This window comes from Eurytemora carolleeae, unplaced genomic scaffold (genome assembly GCF_000591075.1).
Source record: "Eurytemora carolleeae unplaced genomic scaffold, Eaff_2.0 scaffold440, whole genome shotgun sequence".
In the NCBI taxonomy this organism is placed as follows: Eukaryota; Metazoa; Arthropoda; class Copepoda; order Calanoida; family Temoridae; genus Eurytemora; species Eurytemora carolleeae.
This window is the reverse complement of record NW_019396690.1, coordinates 122,707-135,137: the sequence shown is the minus strand read 5'-3', so window position 1 is coordinate 135,137 and position 12,431 is coordinate 122,707. Positions and strand designations below refer to the sequence as shown.

Here is a 12,431-nt window from a genome sequence, read left to right as displayed (position 1 = left end):
CCTACATAATTCAGATTGCGCAGTATTTTACTGCATTTATGTTTTTAATCATTTATTGTGGAAAAAATCTTCAAATTTTAAACTGATTTAAAATTACCATATTTTCAGTGCCATACTAAACAAAAATCACCATTTAGTGTGGTATTACTTATCAGAACCCGATACCACTCATGTCCGATTTACAACATTACTTAAGTTTTGTTTGATCAAGTTTGAATTAAATATCAATTGTTTTGTTCATGAAAACATTTTATTTTCATTTGTGGTTTCTCGACGAAAATTACTCGAGAATTTTTTTCAGAATTAATCCGAATTGAACACTTTTCAAGACTGTTAAACGTCTTCCACAATATTGATCTCATGAAGGTTTTAAGGGTTGTGAATCGGACATGTCTTTCTTTAACAGGAGGTTCCTTCGAATCTCGACGTTAGTCCCTTTAATGCGTTGCAGTAAATTTGTTAAGTGTATTTTTCTCCTCTTAATTCTACTTTTATTGGTACCATTAAGGCTTTATCACAGTTTTTCAATACATGTATTTAGGTAAAATGGTATCAATATATTTATGCGAATAAATGGGGGGGGAGGGGGAAATGTTTTGTACTCAGTATCTCTGATCTATTTCTAAGAACCAAATATTGAATTAAAAAATTGTAAATGCTAACAAATCTGGAATAATTTTCGGAATAGAAAACTCTACTTAATAGTTTATATAACAATATCTTAACTTGCCTGAGTCCGAATTTAATGAATTTGAGCCGTGTCTCAAATCCGCCAAAAACCGATTTCAATTGAGCGCCGGCTTAAATCTTGAAACATTTAATACAATTTTAAGTGAACCAGCCATATTTCAGCCGCGGCTCAAATTTGTTTAATTCCGTCTCTGTTTAATATATGTAAAATATTGTCTTATGATTATGTTGTGTACATGGGTATTTGTTTTCTTGGAAATTCAAATTAATTTCTAGTTGAGGAAAACATATACCATTGTACAATCCTGATATTAATCTTTAACTTTAAAAATCTCCAAATGCTCACTTTTTAGAAAATAGTTTTAAACTTGACAATGCAGCTATTTTAAGAAACAGGATATCTCTCTTTTTATACTTTCCCTCAAACTGAAAATATTGCTTAAGATAACTGAAGATAATTTATTATATCTCCGAGGGGATTAATTACAATTGTATGCCCTTCTATATCACGGTACTTTTGAAAAAAAAAGAATATTATTTTTTAATAGTTTGTGAGAAGAAAATGAAATAAGACTTTGGTTAGACAAAATTGAAGATAAAATCAGTTTAAGAATTTATTTTTAAGTTAAGCTTTAATATCAAGTCAGGATCAAGAAAACTTTTTTGTTGCAAAAATGGCCAAAATTCTCTTGTATGTATGTTTCGGCTAGTCAACTGTGAAGTGTGTACTGTACACTAACACAGGGTGCTTTATTTACAAAATACAGTATAGTACAGTACAGTACAGTACAGTACAGTACAGTACAGTACAGTACAGTACAGTACAGTACAGTACAGTACAGTACAGTACAGTACAGTACAGTACAGTACAGTACAGTACAGTACAGTACAGTACAGTACAGTACAGTACAGTACAGTACAGTACAGTACAGTACAGTACAGTACAGTACAGTACAGTACAGTACAGTACAGTACAGTACAGTACAGTACAGTACAGTACAGTACAGTACAGTACAGTACAGTACAGTACAGTACAGTACAGTACAGTACAGTACAGTACAGTACAGTACAGTACAGTACANGTGGGAAATCTTGATGGTTGCATGTACTAATAGAAAGCTTTAACCCTGAATTTATAGGCACGTAATTAGGGATTTTGAAAAGGAGGTCCACATTTGTGTAAAAAAGCGAGGAGCAGGCGAAACTTGTTTTACTCAAGTATGATAAAAAACTGACATTTGTTGGTATATATATGCAAGGTAAAAACTTTTTATTATTCAACCAGTAGAATTTTATGTTTTTACGTTCTGAGGTAGGAATTAATAAATACCAGTTAAACCACTCCTCTAACGGAGAACTTGTTCAAATAGGCTGATGTAGTTGAACCAGTTCTCTATCGTTTATTAAATCCCAACACTGTTCTTCCAACATGCCATCAAATCATTAAAATTTAGCACAACATTTATACAAAAAAAGAGACAAATATCTTTCCCAACAAAAGTTAAGTTGTCTTTAAAGAGATAATTAACTTAAAGAATTTTTCCTTTTGCAATTCATTTAATATGTAACAATTCAGGATCTATATATAGTTCATCTATCTGCCTTATCATGTTTATTACATACCCTGACCGGCCCGACTGGTCAATCTATTTTACCCGTTATCAAAAAATTAGTACCATATCAACCGTTGTTTTATACGGACGTAAGTAGCTAGGTTAGGTTAGGAATACAGTCAGGATTGACTGCAGAATTAGAGTTAGAGACAAGAATTGAGAGAAATCTCGGGACCTAGATTATTACAAATACAATGATATCCAATATTTATACACTTACCTAAAATTCAATAAAAAGGAAAACATATTTTAAGCATGCTTCATTTGTTTCCGGAGCTAGGAGGAAGGAGGCAGGCAAAAAGGAAAATAAGCCGGCAGTCTCGCTGCTCGTGCACCCAATCTTCAAAAATGGGGGTGCACGTAGTACGTACACCGTGAACCCCCCCCTAGTTACGGGCCTCCCTGAAAAGACTTTAACAATTGTTTTAAAATAAAAAAAAAACTGTAGAAAAAACGTAAAAACAATTATTAATCTTTAAATTCGCCTAGAACTTAAATTTGATCAATGGCTTACCGGGGGCTACAGGAGTTCAATGTGAAGAACCCTTTAATTGCGCGTAGCATGAACACTTTTGGGGGGAGCAAGATTTAGGTCAAAATTTAATAGTTTCTATTCCACCCTTTTCCAAATTTTTTAGCTGTAATGGGACTTTCATTCACAATACATCGCATATATATTTTATTGTTTAAAGCAATAGCTTATTACAATACCGAATAGAGCGTGAAATTTAAACTAATTAACATCACTAAATATTTTAACTAAATAGAAATTCTTTCAGTATTATAGTATTTTTGATTATCAGATATTTTTCGGCTATTCCCCGTAGCTTTCCCTCTCAGGGATGAGTAATTTACATGCTTCATAGTGAGCAATTTTCCAGGGGGTGAACGGCCGCTCTATGGCTCACCCTTAATAAAGTGGCCTTTAAAATTTGACTATGAACATTTTACAATACATATGCGTGCAACTCCATATACTTCGGCTCTAATAATAAATAAAAAATCAATGAAATATTCAGGTCATAGGAAACTATTACGTGAATTATCTAAATTATCAAAATTAAATGCTTTTATCCTCCAGGATACTAGAGGAACACTGATGATGCATATATTCTTGTTTCAAACATAGCCAAGAGGGAACTGGTATTAATTTGTACGCCAGAGAATACGCAACTGCAATTAACTTTTCTTACCAATTATTGCCTTGTCCAGCCCTACCGGTAATTAGGACTGGGCAAAGTTCCGTTACAAAAAGAAGGTTTTCGAAAAATTAACGGAAGAGTCCGTTAACGAACGGCAAAACAATTAGTTGTCAAACCGTTAACGAAACGGATTAGCCATTTTGGTGGAAAAAACATAACGGTCCAAAACGAAAACGGAACGAATGGAATTTTAAAGAACGGCTTGGAAAGGTTAAAACGTGTCCAGCCCTACCTGTAATTCATAAACTCTGTTATATATGTACTCAGTCTACTCTTACTAAAAGCTTTTATCTAAACATTTTAGATATATCAGTTAGATACACACTTAGATATATAAAGAAAGAATAAAGATAGAAACAGAGTTATAAAAATGAAAAATAAATCGGATAGATATAAAAAAAGAATAAAAAGTTGATGAAGTAAAAATATGAATAAATAATGAAAGATAAGTCGAATAGATATATACAAACTTATATATAAAAGAGAGAATGAAGAAAAAATTAAGAAAGATAGAAATACAGTTATTAAAATGAAAGAAAGATGTAAAAGGAAAAATTAAGAAACATAGAAATAAAAGTAAAACAATTCAGAAAAGAAAGAATAATAATTTAAGAAAGATAAAATATAGATATAAAATATAGATATAAAAATGAAAGAACGAAATAAAGTAAGACAGAACAGAGTGAAAGAAAGAAAGACAGAAAGAAAAAATAGTTAGATAGATTGACAGTGCCATTGATAACCGATACCCAGCGTACGAACTGTCCTCTTTGTTATTCTTTGCAATTAGAATTGCCGCACATTTTCAGAAATATTTCCAGTAAAAAATTACCCTAGGATTTTTTTAAATCTCAGCTAAAAATTTGATTGTATGCTTTAAAATTCTTTAAACTTTAAAATAATTGCCTGTTCGAAATTTTAGTTTAGCATGATGTAAGTATCAAATAAAAGATTTAAATGTCCCTTATCGGATTTTTTATGTTGAATTAAAGAGAAAAATTGTCGTGTTTAACTCAAATGTTTTCTCTTAAAATTAATGTACACTAAATTGTTAAATGTTAAAATTCCTTTAACCCACTTTTTATTCACAGGCTATGCTGGGCGGTAAAATGTCCGATCCGTGTTAAAAATCTAAAATAGAAGAACTTTTTTTTGTCTAAAGCAGATCTAACATTTTTGAAAATACGTATACTCATGGTTACATCTTAATACTTGTTAAAATCAAAAATATCATTTTTAACATGTTTCTGACCTTTTTTTGGCATTTTATTCAATACTGTCCAGCAACCAAACTATTAAAGTTAGCAGTCTAAATGGTTTCCAATGAGCTCGCCGTGAAAAGTTTGGTTATAAACCTTTATTGTAAGGCCTTTTTCTAGGGGGGGGGGGGGCGTGGGACGCCCCCTGGCTCTTCATAGATTCAGACCCCAGCCTTCATAGGGTTAAGCGTTGTTAAAGATTCTTCTCTGTTTAGTTTTGTTTATTAGTTGCTTAGACCTTGATATTGAAAATATGTTGATACAGTATATTGGATTCTTTAGTTCATACCGATCTATAAAACATTTATGAAAACTATGCATATACACTATACAGGGTGTCCCACGAAACATGACAGTGTTTGAATAGTTTTTATGTCTTCCTACATGATACTGTCTTTTAAATACTTTAGACTTTTTGCAGTTTATTTGTAAGAAAAAAATCTTTTACTCAAATATATTTTGCTTTGAATTCAATTTTACTGTAATGTGACTGCAGCCATAAGAAATTTTTGTAGACAAATATTTCTTATACAAATGGAGTACCTTCTAGAAAGCATATGTATAATCATATGGTAGGGTGGGCCGCGTCAGTTGTATCTCCCTTCTATTTCATACTCCTTGAGTACTGCTGAGTTTAAGATACATGTCCAAAATAACAAATATTTATAATCAGCAATATTATGAAATATGTTAACATACATCTTTAGTCTTGCAGAAGTGCTCATCATGATTACTTTAAAAGTTCTTTTAAGTTAGAATCAATTTTTTGGGTAAAAAATGGCGAAGATTAAAAAATTCGGTTTTCTTTTGTGCATAAATCTGATTTTAATTTCTGCACAATTCCGCGCAATTCGAGAACACTTGTGAGCAATCCCGCGTAGTGGAATTCCAATTGCTAATGTACAGAGGTTGGAGGGTTCCTAGTTGATATATTTAAAAATATGTTTACATAGCTCATCAATTCTCAATCGGACAATGCTTTTAAGGGTACAGTACAGTACAGTAAAGTACAGTACAGTATAGTACAGTACAGTACAGTACTGTTTTGAATCGGACATGCCTCTCTAAAAATAGAAAAGAGTAACTTACCATTATATTTACTCTTACAATTCCTTTAACCCTATTTACCCTGACGTATGGTTTCCTGACCGGTTCCGGCCCTGGGTGGGGGGCAAATTGACCCCTCCCCCTCTGTTTTTTTATTGTGATACAAATCTAAACTATTTATGGAAAGCCCTTGGGCTCTTCTTCAATAATCTGTAAAAAATCCAAATATTTATTGCGAAATATAGTTGTTAAGCAAAAAATGTGCAAACAAAAAAAATCCGCAAATTGCAATAAATTATACATTTTTGTTATGATTGAAGACGTTCCAAAGAAAGCTTCGCCGCAGAATTTCTTCTGGAATTTTGGAAGCTTAAGACTTCCACCTCCAGTATAACTTTCTTGAAATCATCTCTGAATGTTCGGCAGATTGGCCCATCCAACATCTCAAAACAAAACCCTTCAGCTAATAACTATCTTTTAATATTAGGCCTATAATCCCTAGATTGTATCTTGAGCGTTTCTGGATTCTTACCTAGAATAGCCATCTATAGAGTCATTGTGAGCTTTTATTCTAGCGTATTAAAATAATCATTTTAAGCTTTTTTTAAAATAATTATTGTAAAATTAAAATCAAAGTTATAAATAATAACCCCCATATAGTAAAATTAGAAATAAAAATAATCATGAGACAAAGATAACATTGGGTTTCCTAGTGTTCCAGTTTCCTGCAATAAAAACAAAAACTTGTATAACATTTTAAATGCAGTCTTTGATGTTAGCAATCAGCTGTGGTTATGTAATGTGTTCTTCATTTTTATGTTTCCAGAGCCCGTGATTTAAAAACTTCGGCTCGAGCTGTAATTCCTTAAACCCGACTTTAAGGCCCAATCTTCGACCCAACTCTAACGAAAGCTTGTGCCAAATGATTGACAGCTACAAGATTTTCGGTTCGACTTAAGAAGTTAGGCCCAGTGAAAATAAAACCGACCTTGATTGGTTTTAGTGGAGAATAAGGCTTCAGAAAAACCGGAATGCGCCATTTCGACCATGAAAATTCGCCAAATAGAATATTAAACAGGTTTTTTGAACTCAACTCTGTGAAAAATAAGATGCAGCTTGAATCTAAAAGTTCAAGCCGTAATAAGGCCCAACGACAGCTTAGACCCGAGCCGTATTTTCCCGTATTTTTTAAATCGCCGGCTCTAATAGGACACTCATCCTACCTGGAAAAATGCATAAGTCCCATGCTCCTTGAACACGGACCCGTGCCGAGTGACTGTTTGCTTAAATCTTTGACTTTCTCAGTTATCTAAATAAGATTTAAAAATTCAAATACAACATGAAAGTAAGATTAGCTTGATTATGTAAATGATAATTTAAATCCTTGCGTTTATTCTAGTAGAGATCATTTTACATTTTTCTTAAAAACAATTTGGTTTGTTTAAAAATTTAACTTGGTTCTCATTTTTTATTGTAAATGTATATTTTTCTAGTTTTTTTCCCATGAATATATGTCTGTAGGTAGTATGTTTCCTTACATTTGTTGAATATCTGTTTTATAAAACTGTGTCTCTTGCTTACTTTGTCTTACACCGTTGTTCCAATAAATCTTTTCACTTTACTATCTTTAGCTAGGTTGTTTTCTGCATTTTCTAATTCTATAATTATTTTTGTTGGAAATCCTTTTTCCCTTAAAATTGTTTTCACTATGTTGCTTTGATGGGCGTATTCTTCATTTGAGCATGTATGTGTTCTCGCTGTTCAGAAATACCCTAATCCTGCCATTTTGTTATATTTTAAACTTCCATTTGAGTTAAAAGGAATAACATCAAATTTTGATTTGTCTTTTAGTAGAACTGTAGTTGTGGGAAACTTATTCCCTGGTATATTGAAAATTTTTATATTTAGGAATTTTCCATGTATTATTTTTGTTTCTACATTAAGCTGGAAGCTCTCCGGATATCTGGTTCTAACTATTTTTATTACTTCCAGCATTTTATCTATCTCTCCTGTCACATGTACGAATACATCGTCTTGAAACCTTAAATATCTTGCTACATTTTTACCTAATTTTGACTCATGTATTTGGTCGAAAATTTTCAGTTCATATGTTCTAAGAATAATTTCGCTTCTTCTAGCAGCAGAATTATCTCCCATAGAAAAATCATTTAGTGTTTAAAAATCCCTTTTGACTGTTTAAAATAAGAGTTGTTCATTGTTACTCTCAGTAATTTTAAAACATAGTCTAACAATTCAGGTTCAAGTTTAACGATTTTACCAGCTGTTTTAATACATTTTTCCAATAGTTCTCTTTTACAGTGTAAATCTCCTAAATCCCCCTCCATTTTGATTGACTTTCCCCATTCACCAGTGTTTGAGTTTTTCACTCTTGATCTTTTAATACCTCTACAGGTTAAATTTGAAACATTCGCTTTGTTAGTTGTTTTTAGTTTAAGCATTTTTGGCATCAATCTTAATGTCCCTATTTCCTGTTAGTTTCTTGTCCATATGAAATCTGATTTTTTTTATTATTTCTGTATAGTTCAACTGGAATCTGTTCATTTGCACCCTTTAGAAAATTATTTATATTTTTAGATACCAATCTTCCTTCATGATTACCTTGCCAAAATGTTGTTTCCTGTTTATATCCTCGTATTGTTCCAATAGATCTGTTGTGTCTATACACATGTATCCCATATTCTTATCTGCAGCAATCAAAATTTGATCCATATTTAAGCTTAAAATTTTATCTAGATCTGTTTGTATTTTATAAGATTTTTGTTATTGTTTGAATTTTTCATGTGTTTTATTTTGTTTTTCAATTTTGCAGCGTTTTTCTATTGATAGTAACAGTTCGGATAGTTGGTGATTCTTTCTAATTAACGCTGTCTTTTTCAATTTTCTGATTTTGATAAACAACTTTTTTGTTTTCACGTTCTTAGCATTCTTTCCAAAAATGTTGTTTAAAATTATATTTATTTCTATTTCAAAGTTGTTTATTTCTTCACTAATATTTATTTGGCTACACGTGGTGAACTTTTAAGTTTTAAGTTTGATATTACAGCGGGATCTATGGGCTTATCAGAGAAGTTGAAAAAATTCTCCATTTTTAAGTTTACTATAATATTCTCTATTTCAGTTTCGCCATCAATGCTATAATGTTCTTAATTTTTGTTTGTAAGCAAGCCTTCATCGGTTCTATTATTCTGTTTAATGTTCTCATTTAGTTTCTTGGTTACTATGTGCATTTTTGCATTTCCTGTTATTTTCTTTACATTATTTTCTATATCAAATTTCTTTAATTTCCTTGTTATTTCTAGTTTAAAAATAATCCAATTCACTTCAAATTTATCACCTGATGAAATAAATAGGGTATTCATTCCATATATACATTTTACTGCCAAGTCCCCAATTTTTGTTACAGGTTCTATTAATTTCTCACTTACTAATTTAATGGATATACCAATATCCTGGGTTACCATGTTTTGGGTTGACATCGCCATCTAAACACATTTTAATAACGGATGACTGTTGTGAAAAATAAATAATTTTTAGATGGCAGTACCAAAATAAATTTTGTTTATTAAACGAAATTATAAAATTAACACTTTTTCGCATGTTTATTAATTATCTTAAATGGTTAAATACACAACAGTTACCAAAAGATCTGATTTCATGTTTATACTTTTGAATCCTGTTCTTGATTCACTATAAAAATTTAATGTTTTTTTAACTAATCTTTCGCCATATTAAAATACTTTTTCTGATTTTACAATTTTTTTTCTTTTTTTGATTTCCTTGAGTTATGGCTTGCATGAGTTTCTGAAATACTCAAGAATTTAATGTTTTATCATTTTCCATCATGGGGAATAAAATTAACAATAAAGGAATTGAGTTTTTGTCACAAACTCTGATTTTCTAATTTCAATATAGTTGCAACCCAATGTCGTAGATCTTTAATTTTTCAAACTATGAATTCTGTTAGATAAAATAATGTAAGTTTGAAATATCAAGGGTTTACATCATAAGATTGCAAAGATATAGGTTTTACAAAAACTGAATTTGTGGCAAAGACTCAATTCCTTTACGATATTCTAGTTTTTCGATTTACTGGTTATTTTGAAAAGCATATTTTGGTTAAGAGATCAACATGTTTTTTTACTAAACTTTTAGTATTTATCTCTGTCTCCTTCATTCCCTTACATCAATCACTAGAACTTCTTCATCATTTGAATTGTTGCTTCCACTGAGTTGTTATTGGATAAAATCCCATACTTGGTTATTTTCTTTTGGGAGTGATCCAATTTTCCCTTCATCCTAGCATTGTGTTCCTGCTTTTTCATGAGTACTTTAATCCCTTTCCTTGGAGCAGTTTGAAATTTATCAGAAACAGTTCTCTAGGTCTACTGATTTGGAATCCTCTGAGTCTAGGTATTGAGACATCTTCCGGTTTTATCAAACTTATTGCAAGTACTGGAGAGGTAGATGGCCCAATCATTATTGAATTTAAACTTTGAAGAGTATTTCTCTTTTATTTTAAAATCGCCCCTGAATAGGTAATACTCTTCCAATTGTATTTTCTTGGAGATCTCTTTTATCTCATCTTCTGTCCAGAAAGCCTGGCTTTGAACAAGTTGTCTTTCCATTCCCAGTATAAAATGTAGATTCCATTTGTTGGGATCATTGTTCTGTCTTCATTCATATCTACTATTTGTCCATATACTGGTCTTGAGGTTTTCTTCCCAAGCAACCCAACGCTTTCTAATACATCCTTGGTTTAATTTCTAGATTCACTATTTGTAAACCAAACTACTGGCCACGTGAGTAACATCTTATATCTTTGACCTATCCTGTCTCTTGTTATCTTTTTGTTTAACAGTAAATCAGGATCTTCTTGTTGAGTTAGATCTTCTAATGTTCAATCTAATCTAATATTCGATTTTCATGGTAATTTTTTTCATCTCCATACTCTTTTCTCCTATTTTCTTCTTGGGTCACTTCCTTTTCCCTCTGGTAATTTTCCTTCTCTACCATCCTTTCACGTGATAAATAGTTGGGTGAGGGGGGAGGAGAGTGCAAGTTCTTTTTCCTTTTCCTTTTCTCTTTCTTTTCTTGGATGTTTCTGGGGAGCTGATGTCCGAAAATAATCCTCTTTCTTTTCACGGTGATTCATTTTTAATTTTTTGTATTTATTCTAATCTCTTATTGGTGACGAGTCTCTGGTTCTTTTGATACAAATTAATAATTAAATGTACTGTGATCTTCGCGGAGTATGAGCAGAGAATCAAAATCTTATTTTCAAAAACTTTGGTGAAGGTTCAATCCAGTCCCTGGTTGGGAGCTGAGGAATTCTTGGTTTAGAAAAGATTTTAACACTCTTCTCCATTTTAATGTGAACACAAACGCTTCTTTTTCTTTGTATGTGTGTCCCGATTTCTTGTATTAATCGTTAATTTCTTTGGTACCAGTCTCTTCTCCTTTTTATTAGACCAGGTTGCACATTGAAATTTCTCAGTTTTCTTCCTATAGAAGATGCTGTAATATTCCCCACATTCTAGGCGTTTCTGCATTTCTATTTCGTGAGATTGATATCAGCAAAGGCAGTTTTTAGTTGGTCTTGAGAATCCGACCCAGATGACGACTATGTTTCCTTCTTCCTTTTGGTTTGTCCCTTCTCCTTGACTCCAGCGGTTCTTTTCTCTTATTTTTCTGTTTTGGAGTATTCCTTCATTTGAGTTCCAATTGATTTCAGATCTATTTCTTCCATTTTTTCCTTTCTTCGCCAGTCATCTCGGAAATAGATTCCTCATCTTGCTTCCTTTCCCTTGATTCTTCATGTTTTTTCTCCCTTGACCCAGCGAATTCAAATCTGCAAAAACATTTTTAGAATTTTTTGAACCCATTGTGTATTCAAGAAAAGTTGAAAATGTGCAAATTCCTATTAAAGGTGCCGTGCAAAAATTTAGCAATCTGGTTGCTTTTGCTATAGGCTTTCTAAAGGGCTATAAAATGTTAAAAACCAATGACTGGAAGTAGGTCTAAATATAGATTTAGTATGTTATAGGTAAAATAAGGCATTTAGGCAGTATGCCTGAGGACTCAGGCAGTATATAAAAGCACAGCTTTTAGTCTTAAATGATGGGCATGTGTTAGTTAGAATTTGAGCTGCCTAGCTAAAATACTTTTTGTCTAAATTGCGTTAAATGTAGCCTAGCCTAATATCTGTACAATTAGTTTAATGACTCTCGTTGTTCAAAAAGCATATTACTTCCCAAGTCTAATCCTTGCAGTTCTTTCTTTACAATGGAAAAGAAACTTTAGAAATTGGGGGAACTTGTTACGAAAAGTTAAGTAATTTTATTCAATTTTGAGGGAATTTATCACATCTAATATTTTTCGTTAAAAGTGACTTTATCGCCCTACAACATGGCGAAAAAGTAACTTTATCACCCCAATATTAAAATTCCAAATTTTATACCTAATTCGCGTTGTAGGGTGATAAAGTTACTTTATCCTCTAAAACAGGGTGATTAATTAATTTATTCGATCAAAATAAAAATGCTTTTACACCTCACAGTACGTGCGGTAAAATACTTTTATTTTGAAATCAAACAAACTTA

General features: G+C 31.9%; 2 long non-coding RNA genes across 2 annotated transcripts; one reads left to right on the top strand and one right to left on the bottom strand.

Annotated features, from left to right (window-relative positions):
* On the top strand, window positions 1-702 carry LOC111707427 (uncharacterized). The gene is made up of 2 exons (XR_002766431.1): window positions 1-172; window positions 407-702. It is a non-coding gene; the product is annotated as an uncharacterized LOC111707427 (long non-coding RNA).
* Window positions 703-6,117: 5,415 nt separating this feature from the next.
* LOC111707418 (uncharacterized) lies at window positions 6,118-8,512 on the bottom strand. Its single transcript, XR_002766429.1, has 3 exons — window positions 8,431-8,512; window positions 7,035-7,120; window positions 6,118-6,536 (listed from the first exon to the last, which is right to left on the bottom strand). It is a non-coding gene; the product is annotated as an uncharacterized LOC111707418 (long non-coding RNA).
* Window positions 8,513-12,431: the final 3,919 nt, after the last annotated feature.